Source organism: Lipotes vexillifer, unplaced genomic scaffold, assembly GCF_000442215.2.
Source record: "Lipotes vexillifer unplaced genomic scaffold, Lipotes_vexillifer_v1.1 scaffold71, whole genome shotgun sequence".
Lineage (NCBI taxonomy): Eukaryota > Metazoa > Chordata > Mammalia > Artiodactyla > Lipotidae > Lipotes > Lipotes vexillifer.
The window spans coordinates 809,085-820,890 of NW_006793703.1; the positions used below are offsets into that span (position 1 = coordinate 809,085).

At 39.9% G+C, this 11,806-nt stretch overlaps 1 protein-coding gene across 2 annotated transcripts in view; it reads left to right on the forward strand.

Moving 5' to 3' along the window:
• EXOC4 (exocyst complex component 4) overlaps positions 1–11,806 on the forward strand; it is an 839,136-nt gene that overhangs the window by 792,579 nt on the left and 34,751 nt on the right. The window lies entirely within an intron of this gene.

Sequence of the window (11,806 nt, forward strand, 5' to 3'; positions counted from 1 at the left end):
CCCACGTGCCGCGGAGCGGCTGGGCCCGTGAGCCGTGGCCGCTGAGCCTGCGCGTCCGGAGCCTGTGCTCCGCAGCGGGAGAGGCCGCAACGGTGAGAGGCCCGCGTACCGCAAAAACAAAACAAAACAAAAAAAAACAACTATTAGAGGAGATGGCGAACCATCTCCTGCGGAGCACCAGCATGTAAAGGGCATGAGAAGGAAGGGGAACCCCAGAAGAGGATAGGGAAGGAATGGTCCCACAGGACAAGAGCCAGAAAAGGACAGCGTGTGAAAGGGCCGCCTGCACTGCAATAGTACTTTACCCACAAATTGATACAGCATCTTTCTTCTCAGTAAATGAAAGCATTTTAATTTCTCCAACTCCTCTTTGAGGTAAACTGTTCAGGTGCTTTCCTCAAGGTGACAGAGCAAGTGACAAAGACAGCTTAAATATATCAGTTTTGGTCCCCTGCTTTATCCTTGACCTTGTACTTTCTCTAAGGCCAGGAATGACCTCTGGCGTAGCTGAGAATATTGAATTCCTTCCAAGGGGAGCTTCTTAGGTACACTTAACTTCCTTCAAACCTGTTGTACCAGGAACATTATTTTGGTTTTCGGCAGGAAAAGTTATGGGTTTTCCTATTTGGAGTGACCAGGGCATTTTTTGATGGATCGGGATTAGCGATGACATGCTGCCATCTGCTGGAAGCACCCACAGACATCTAGACAGACCTGTGGTCCCCTAACTCCCTGTCACTCTGATGAGTCAGGAGGGGGGTAAGCTTCAGAGGTGACTCAGCTGAAAATATGAAACACCCCCGCATTTCGTAAAAGTTTCTTTGTTTGCCTTGCTTGAAGAGCAACTTTGTTCCTAAAAAAAATTTTTTTTCGCATCATTTTCACATTTTCCCCCAACTTTATTGTGCCATTAGTCTTAACTGCCTTTCTGATTAGGGGGTAACCTATACCTTTTCCACCCTTTACCTGCAATACTCCAGATTTTTGACTCAAGATCATTAACCATGTGGATTTGTGATTGATTTTGTAGGAGAGATTAGTATGCTACCAAAATTCTTTTAATGATGATGCCACTAAAAATTCTGTTATACCTCTTGAATTTAATGGTGATGCAAAACTAGCCCTGACTTTCCCAAGTACCCAAGTAAATTGGGAAATATAATGGGCTAAATACCTTTAAGGAAGTATGCCAGTTAGTAGAATTTAGTAACAGAACAAATTTGTATGGCATGATCTCTGAGGAATTTTCGTAAATATCTTTATGAGTAGATTTAAATAGCATTACATCCCCCTAATTAAACTTTTATTTGACTTTGTTTCTGACCATACCTATTTCTAACCATACCACTTTCTATTGATCCCCTTTTTCTATGTTTATTGCACTTATAGTAGGTTCCATACATTCTAACAAATAATTGATAATCAATTGCTTAATTAGGGCTCTCTGAAGGCAAGTGAATATGCCTGGTGGTCTTCATATCCCCTGAGAGCACCATAAAACAATGAGTACTCAGAAGGCTCTCAGAAAGTAACACCTGTCAGTACTGGTGTTTGATTTCTCATAAACTATCTGATGTGTGAGGCCTTGATTAAGTAAGATTTCTTTTGATTACGCTCACTTAATGTCACCATACCTTGTACATACGTAATGTCAGTGTATAATTTAGGGTTCCTCGAGATTATTGGCAGCCAGTAGTCGTGAATTGGAATGATTCAGAGATTAGCATAGATGACAGGTGTTATTATTTCCAATAAAGATCCCAAGGAACAGAAATCAGAAGTGACTTGTCCAGAATCTGTCATCAAATTGTGCTATTTATATCCCCTGCACTACCTCTGTAGTCGTCATAGTGCGGAAATTAAATTAATTCACCCAGTGAGGCCATCTTCTGCCAGGAAAAGATTGCATTGTTCTAGAAAGGCATTAAGCTTATTCTGTGACTAAAGCCCATGAATGACCGTTTACTGACTCTATTAGAATTCTTACTGAAAAACTTGAGGCTGAAAGCTGACCTGTCTTGTTTTATAAATTAAGATAGAGTGTTTAATTTTGATGCTTAAAAGTGGGAAACAGGCACAACTGCTGTAGTGGTAAAAGCAGAGCTACAACCCCTTACAAACCATATCAAGGCCAGACTTCCTTCTGCACTCCCTTTCTTGTTCCATCTTTTACAAAAAGCCTTTCTCTCCATTCCCACCCCCTGCTTTGCCTAACACCATTTGCCAGTCTAAGAGAATAAGACCACAGTGCTAAAAGGAGGCCAGGTGGCCACAGTGAGCTCAGTGGTCAGCACCCAGCCAGGCCTTTTTGCTCTCTCAGCCCCCCTAACAGCCAGGTTCATATCGATTTCTCGCTTTATAATCTCTTTCCTCCCCCACCTCGATTTTCTGAACTCTGTAATTAATACCTCATTATATCAATATGGTTCTTCATTTGTACCCATCATTTAATATTTTACGGCTCTAATTTTTATTAATGTGTTCTTCCTCCCCACTTAATTATAAAGTTCCTGTGACTAGTTGCCATGATTTATTTTGCTTGCTTTTGGCTTCTGAATTTTGTTTTCATTTTCCTTTACTTCTTCGTAATAGTAAGCAATCTAAAGTGTTCAGAAATGTAATTTGAGTTTTCAAGTATGTTTGATGAATATGAATTTCCATGCATGTATCAGAGAGCATCCATAGCTAATTACAGATAAACATGTACCTAGCCTTGTAAACCTTTGACTCCAGACTAACTTTCACTAAAGCAAAGACAGCTTCTAGAAATCAAGTACCTTTAGTGTAAATCACCTAGAGGCCTAAATTAGTTAGTTTCTCCCAGTGAGGATGATGATATATTACCATTTTAATGAAAGGGTAATTATTGTTACTATTATATAATCGAACTCAGTAAATGACACAAACCATAGGAAATGCTCTACCTACATTGGTTCACTGAATCCTCCCTGAAACTATATATGTAGCTATTATTACCCCATTTTCTAGTTGAAAAACACTAAAGCCTGAAGAGGCTAAGTAAATTCCCAGTTTACAGAATAATAAGATTCAGGGTTCAAACTTAGGTCAGTCCAACCCCAAAGTCTCCGAATGTTCTTAACCATGTGAAATCAGGGGTGTCATCTGGTAAATACTGGGTTTCTGTTTTGCTTCGTTTAATTAAAATATGATTTTATTTTTCAATTAGGCTCTCATCTTTCAAACATTTTCTTTTCCTTTATTTTTTCTGGTTGTGTGTCTCCATTGAGCTCTGGTCTCGGCAGTTGTAATTGATGCTTTAATTAGCAGTGTCACTGGAGGACTCTGCAGATCCCTCTTATGCTGGAATGTGTTGGGGCTGGTTTTGCTCAGCCATTAGGTCCTTGGTGCTGCTTGTTGGTCGTCTGCCCGCTTTCCAAACAACCGTCCTGGAGCAATAGCACTGGACGCCCAAGACCATGCTCTTGGAACCATACCGCAAATTAGAACCAGTACACGATTCATATCACTGGTAAACTCTATCATAAATCCCAAGTACATACGCCTGTACTCTTAAAACACGAAGCCGATTAACCAGGTGGTTCTCAAAAGCTAGAGGGTATAAGAATTTCCTAGGGAACTTGCTTTAGGTGGAATTCTTTGATTCCATTCCTAAAAATTCCAACTTAGAAGGTTGAAGGTGGGGCCCGGGCAACTGCAGTTTGTTTAACAAGCGCCCAGGGGATCCTGATGCAGGTAGTTTGGGGCCCTCTTGGAGGAATACTGGCCTAACCTCATGTTCTTTGAGACTCTACAATATCCAGGCCATTTTTCTTTCAGCCTCATATTCCCCTTCAGTCCCCATTACTCTTTTTTCTTCTCCTGCTGCAGGCAGTGAAAGTAAAAATTACCTGAAAGCACGTTTATGGGTTAGGTTAAATCATCATTTAAAACCCCTACGGAGTCAACATTATTATTTTGAGGCAGAGTCACGTTGTGTTCTTGGAAGTTTCGGGGTGAACAAAATAGTTTTTTTTTATCTAATGGGTGGCTGGTAAACAAATTCAGCCCATGATTTTTGCATAAACTTGTGCACCTGTCACTTGAGCTCTCTTGGCTGAAGTTTTCTCATCTATAAAATAAGGGTTTGACTAGAAGATAAACTCTAGGGTATCTTGCAGATAAGACTTGCCCCGAGTTGCACTATGTGCAGCCAGAGATGGGATTCAGGGGTCTAGAGCTCCACCTCGACCCCTGTCAAAAGAGACCATCAGAGGAAAGGCTTTTAAAAGGAGGGTAGTTAACTTCCATCTAATTCCATAACGATACTGTAAAGATTTATCAGGTATACAGTGTAAAGCAGGCACTTTAATGTTTGTTGACAGGATGGACAAACTAATGCATGTGTGTGTGAATGAATAAATGAATGAATGAAGAAAGAAGCATGGTAGGCCTGTTTCTTTTCACAGTCAAGCTCATGGTTGTAGCATTTGCTCACCACACGTACTGGGGAGTTAGACAGATAGAGAAGCTGGCTACTGTTTTTTGCATGACCTATAAAGGTCATATAAGGCTCTGAACAGTAACTCAAAAAATAAACATGTAGGTACTCAAAAATATAAATGTCACATCTGCTGTAGCTCTTCATCTCCTTTGCTGTGCTGTGGTTTTCCAATTGATGGCAAGGTTTTATTCAGATCAGCCATTTCACTTTTTCCTGGAGGCACTCTTAATCTTTGTGTTCTAACCTTTAAGGATATAGCCTTCAGTTGCTGCTGTAATGATTTCCATTGCCTGGCATCCACATGTTTAAATATCTCCAAAGAATTGCACACCTTCTGTTTTTCTCAATTGGAGATGGGAGTCAAATGAAAAAAGCAAGGGGGGGTATGAGAGGCCAGCTCTTGATTGACGTCTCTCTCTTGATACTGGGTCAAGGGAAGGAGCGGATCAATGGCCTCAGCTTTGCAGCGAGCATTAATACCGCATCTCATGCTCCTTTTGGCAGTCTTTCACAAAGACGCTGATTAAACATTTTGGGGTACAGGGGACAGAGGAGGGAGGGAGAGGTTGGAGATTTTTAGTGGCTAGAGCATTTTATTGACAACATTAAAGGCTTCATGATATATTCGACCAGAAATTAATTAACAGCCCAGTTCACCATTTCTCCCTTAGGTGACAGTCTTCTGTTGATGTGTGCCACTGTGAAAGTAATAATAGGTTTCAAATGTTTGTGAAAAACATAAAGTAATTACTTGCTGTGATAAATCAGTTGTTTGAAGTTTCAGCTTCTCTCCGCTGCATGTATGTGGCGGTGGGTCTGTTTCTGTTGTTAACTTTAATTATATAGCATCGAAGAATTTTTATTTTTCAGTTTTCAGAAATTTTGCATTTTTTTCCTTTCTTGGTTTCCTGGTTCTCCAGGGATGAAAGTATTGAAGTGATAATGACACATAACTAACATTTGAACAAGGGAAGCATATGTCTGCCAGGGAGCTGATTGCCTTCGTTAAATTTTGTAGCTATTGGCTATCAGCTATTTGCCAGTTCCTCTAATGAGCCTTAAATATTTACTTTTTGTTGTGTGCAGAGAGGAAAAGAATGTCCTCTCAGGCATTTTGAGGCTCCTCACCAATAGCATATGTTTAAATTTGGGCCCTGAAGCCAAAGAGTCTCTAATAGCTCTTTTTCCTTTTTTTAAGTTAGAAAAAAATGCAGTTTTCCAATAAAACCTGCAGCTCCTTTCATGAGATCCCTTTCTTCTCACAGGACCTCTGCAGATCTGTTTGGGTAATATCCACCCCTGTGTTAGCTCACCTGTAGAATGAAAGACAAATTTCCTTTTGGCAACTATCTTAAAAGGGATCCTCACCCAGGCAGATACTGTCCAGCGTGACTTAACGATCACACACAGGTATCCTGCTGTTGGCGCTGAGGCTGGCTCACCCCTAAAAATATGAACTATACATTGGACATGTTCACAGTTCTTTTTAACTCAAATAATTAATATTAATATTAAGTTTTTCTATTCTGTCTAATCTGTCTTGTCCATTCCTGCCTGATCAGTGAGCCATTATAAACCCTAACTTCAAAGGTTTGCTTAGTCTCCTATATCAGACTGTCCTTTTCTTAGAACAATAAGTTTGTCTTTCCCTTTCCCATATTAATCTCTTTCTTTGAAATATTATTTATATTTAGAACCAGATAGAAGAGCAGTTAAGAATTGGTTATTGATAATTCTTCTGTATGAAAAATCATACCGCCTGGGACCTCTGTGTTTTTTCAGTGCAATGATGTTTACCCCTGAGAATGGAAAATCCTATCCCTCATCAAAGAAGACTACTGCACTTAGTATAGTTTTAGCATGACGTATATTTTACTGTATTCTGCCTTTTAAAAATTGATGATTCAATATGATGTCTCAGTATAGGCCAGAATATCTCATTAACCGTAATGCCTCATTTTCTTTTCATGCCGCATCATAAAGTTTTTATAGCTCTGTAATTCGGTCACAGCATCTCATTTTTCCACATATAAGTAAAACTAGGTAGTAACAACAAATTGCTTAAAATAAATATTTTTATTATTTGATTCTTATTATTACTAATAACAACTATTGTATTGAGTACATACTTTGTGTAAGGCATTCTGCTTATGTGATTTATACACATTATCTTATTTAATCCTTATAATAACTTAGTGTGCTTAGCTCTTAGTTTTCGTTTTACAAATGGGAAAATTGAGTCTCTGAAAGATTAAATAACCCAAGGTGTACACAACTAGTAAATGACAGAACCATGATTCAAAGCCAGGTCTGTCTGCATTTTAGCTGTTGTGCTATACAGCTCATGACAATGTAATGCATTGGTATTTCAAGAAGATATACCACAGCCTCAATGATCTTGTAGACTCTGTTAGAACAATGATGATGGGGTATTCCTAGTTGAAAGGGCTTTTGAAGGAAGGGTAACAGTTTTTTATCTTCCCTGAGGGAGAATGAAAGGAGAGATTGTTGTGTAGGCCTGTAGGAATAAACAAAAGAAAACCAGAAAGATATGAGAATGGATTTTAGCACAGCACCTAAGGCCTGTCTAGGCATGATCATAGTCATTGTTGGGCCCAACAAGGCCAGGATGGGGGATGGGACCTCCAAGAGACCTGCCCCAGCAGCAGCATTAGAGGGTGTCCAGGTCAGGGAGGAAGGCTAGACCAGACAGCACAGGAAGAGAGGGCTTACTGCCAAATGCAAACCTCAATTCCCAAAGTATCAGTAAAACATCTACATGTGATGGTAATACAATGACTGATGAAATTGTCTTAAAATAGCTTTTAAGAAGCTATTGTTTTTTTTCCAAATGAATTTAATGTATTCAGAAAGGAGGGGGAAGAAAGAAGTTATGTCTTTTGTTCTATCAATAGAAAACCGAGTTATTTTTAAAGGAAAGTAAAATAGTGATATATGATTGATATTTGTCAGTTTTGGACCACCTAGCTTCTACATCTCTTTCTGTGTTTAGGGAATTCCCTACAACGTGGCCTTGGAGGGAGGCAGAGTCCATCTTCCATTGTAAAAACCCAGAGTCCAGGCTTGATCACTCGGTGGGGACCCAGCCTTGGCTGGGCCGATCAGATGCACCTACTTGAAACTCTAAATCAGGGAGCTCGGGACTCTGAGTGCAGGGGTGATATAGAGTCTTGTGACATGGTATCAGCAGCAGTGGCAACTTTCAGTCACCTGGGGTAGCAGCAGCAGCAGTGGCCATGGCACGATCAACATCCAGTTCTGCTGGCAGCAGAGTTAAGATGTGGTGTTCTGTGCTTAGCAGCAGCAATGGTGGTATCTTCAAGAAACTGTCCTTGAAGAGTGATCCTGGAGTGATTTTGGCCTCAAACCCAACTGTGCCTAGCTTTGTTTACCCTGTTCACTTTCCAAGTCTGATTCTTCAGTCTTCCTGAATCATCTATGACTTACCCAGAATCCTTTCAATAATTCCGTCTCTGTAACTTAGAATCTTGATTGTTCCATACATACATAGTAAAAACTTTAGCTTTTAATCCTGTCAATCCTCAGTAAAGCTTGGAGTCTTACATTATTACTCATCACTATTGAAGTTTTGATATAAAAAATTACATCATATCTCTTTATCTTGATCAATTATAGAGAATACTTAAATTCTACTCAAGAATTTTACTTTTTTAAAAAGAAAACAGAATTGGCTGGATTGCATGCCCTATAGCTTGGCTCCCTGTAGCTGAGAAAACTTAATTACTGGATCTATACATTTGTTTCCATTATCCTTTGCTATATAACAAATTATCCCAAGACTTAGTACCAAGAACCATCACCATTATATTGGTCTCTTGATTTAGAAGATTGACTAGGGCTCAGCTGTACAGTTCTTCTGCTGGCCCATCCTGGGGTGTTTTGCATGGCTGTAATCTGATGGCACATGGGGCTGGGACATCCGAGATAGTTTGCCTCATATGTCCGGTGGGGATAGCTGGAAGGCTGGGCTCGGCTGGGATGCTCAGGTGGCTGGATCCCTCCCCCCACCCCATGTAGTCTCAGAGATTCCTCCCTTTCATATAGCTTTTCCATGTGATTTCTCCATCAGGGTAGTCATACTTCTTACACAGTAAGAAGACTCCCAAAAGCATGAAAGTAGAAGCTTCCAGGCCTTTTTAAGACCTAGACCCAGGACTGGTGCAGTATGTCGTCTACCACATTCTATTAGTTAAAGCAGGTCACTGGCCTAGCCCAGACTTAGTATAGGAGGAGACTACACAAAGACATGAATAAGGTAAGACATGGTTCATTAGGGGTTATCTTTGAAACTTAGCTAGCACTGTATCGAAACTTCAGGCCCTAGGTTAGATGTTCAGTGCTTGGTACAGTAAATAGCTCATGTATTTGTCAGGATTCTTTCAGTGGTAAAGAGCAGAAACCAAATCCAAGCTAGCTTAAGCCAAAAAAGAGAATGGTTTGAATCATGAAACTGGGATATTCAAGGGGTGATTGGTTTTAGGCTTGATTTTGTCCAAGGATTCAAACCATATCAGCAGGACTCAATCTTTTTTTTTTGCTGTCAAACTCTTGCTGCTGTTTGCATCTGCTAGGCTTTCATTGTATAGCCTCACTCCCCATGTGGCAAAATAGTAGCCCCAAAGTTACATCATGCTCATAGCTGGAAATCTTAGGGAATGAAATACCCTCTCTCCTCTAACATCCATATGGCAAATCTCCTGGAGGGACTCTGATGGGCCCTATCCATCTCTGAGCCAATTGCTGTGGCCCAGGAGAATGCAGCATTCTGATTGGGCAATCCAATCACACGTCCACACCTATTGTGAAGGGTTGATCAGTCCAACCTGGACCTCATAGAATGGGTTCCAGAGAAGAGGAAAGGTTCTGTTACCAAAAGAAGTGGGACGGATGCTGGATAAACAAAAAGAGATAACTACTACATCTAATAGCAGTTTGCTGGATGAATGAAATTTAATAAGTGAGTGGCATGGCCAATAAAGTTATGGAGTTTATCATATGCCAAAGAAGATAGACAATTAAAACTTATTTTATGGAAGGAGTTTGATAGAGGTGCTGCTGGGACATTATTCAGAGTGGATTGGAATAATTAGAGAAAAATGTAAAAGGAGCAGTTTTTGAGCTGTACTTTGAAAGAGGTGAGATATAGAAGGAATGGGAGGATATTATAGACAGCTGAAGGGTTACTTTGTCAAGAACCAAAAGCTACTAAAAAGAAGGTTACAAAGTATAGTTCTGGAATGCTACTGCTCTCCTTAAACTATACCTTTAAGAAAACTGAGAGTTCGGTTACTATAGTGTGTTGTACTATATAGTTTCAGATTTAGTTGGTTCTAAGGAAGAATTTTTTTTTAACCCTGAATGTGACATGTGGGTGTTTTAAGTGTTTAAGGGGTTCATACAAAATTAAAACTTCCAAGGTGATTGCTATCGAAAGAAAAGAAAATCTCTTAAAATATATATTCATTTGTTGTCCTCTGTCACTTGGATCAATAATAAATGCTGAAATTACCAGAAATAACAGTAATTTGTATTTCTGCATTTATAGTCCTCCTGTGAAGTTGAAAGTTTCTGTGAATGTGAATTAATTTAGCTACTGTTTCATGTGCAAAGGAAGGAAAGAAAGTGAGCCCAGCTCCCTCTCTCTCTGTCTAGGTCTCAAAGACAGTGAAAGATAACCAAGAGTATGAGGAGACAGTAGCAAAACCTGAACTGTCTAAACCGACTACAGTTTCGATAAGATTGGTGAAAAGAAAAAGCAGTAGAGGGTTAGGGGGAAGTTTAGAATTTGGTAAGTTAGCGGAGAGGGGTAAATTAGGAGTTTGGGATTAACATATACATACTACCATATATAAAACAGGTAAACAACAAGGACCTACTATATAGCACAGGGAACTGTACTCAATATCTTGTAGTAACCTATAATGGAAAAGAATCTGAAAAAGAATACATATATATGTGTGTGTGTATATATATAGATGTACAACTGTACACTTGAAAGTAACACAGCATGGTAAATTAACTATATTTCAATAAAAAAACAGAAATAGAATTTGGTAAGAAGAGTTCTGATGAGCTCTCAGACTTCTTAGATCATATTGTCTTCCCAGAAACCTTTCTACAAAGGCTTCGCTAGGTAGGACTTCAAAATGGTATCACCTGGCCACTTCCTTTAACATGTAGGAAACTGGCTCAGAGAGATGCAGTAACTGGCCAGTAAATGATCCTGATAGGACTAGAGCCCAGATTTCCTGACTTCTCACTCAGGGCTCCCTCCTGGAGACCTTGATGCTTCCTGCAGGCTACTGTCAAAAGCACTCACAAGTTCACATTCACATCGGAACCCCTGATGCCCTAGGGCAGTTGCCAGGCAACCGGAGGAGAAGGGACATCATCCTGTGGTTTGAACCCTCCCTCCCTCCCAGTTTCTGATAAAATTCTAAGGGTGTCATGCTAACCCCACTCCCCTTAATGTTTGCCTTCTCTAAGACTAACCAGAATAACATTGCTGCTGGACTCTTCTTTATAAACAGAAATTACTATGTGATAATAATTACGACTTCTGTTCATCATCTACGCATACTCGTGTCCTTGTTATTAAGTAAGCACAGAAACATTATTAGTTTTCTTAGCTTTTAGTATTGATATTGCCATGTTCTCTGTAAGCTGTAAATATCTGCTCTGCCCACATCAGTTTGAATCTTTTTTCTCAAGTAAATTAAAGTAGAAATGATAACACAGTTAGTTACCATCTAAATTCCACTAAACTCTTAAGTCAAAACAAAATATAAGAACTGTGATTATATGAGAGGGAGATATTGTAGGGGGAGTCTTCTCCTGTTACTAAGGAGTGGAAAGTCAAGTCCTCAACAGGAGAACATGAGGTTCTGAGGTCACCCCAATGTGGAGGGTGGCTGGACTCCTGAACCGGTAGGCACAGTGCAGATGCCTAGGCTTAAATTTGAATGTCAATACTACCTTGTTAAGTGCTAACTCTAGTACTAGTCTTCCATCTCCAATGAGGATTTCTCCATGGGTTCTCCTGAGCTCAGAGTTCATTATAATAATGTAGAGAATTGGCCTTAAAATGCCAGGTAGACAGGGAGGATCTGTATATCTCTGACCAGTGTACACTTTAAATGGGTGAATTATGTGAATTGTGTCTCAATAAATCTGTTGTCCAGAAAACCCCAATAAGAACAAAAATTGAGAGTAGTGGTATAGAATGACAGGGAGCCTCCCCCCACCCTTTTATTTTTCCATCTCTCTCTCTCTCTCCTCTCTCTCTCTCTCTCTCTCCTCTCT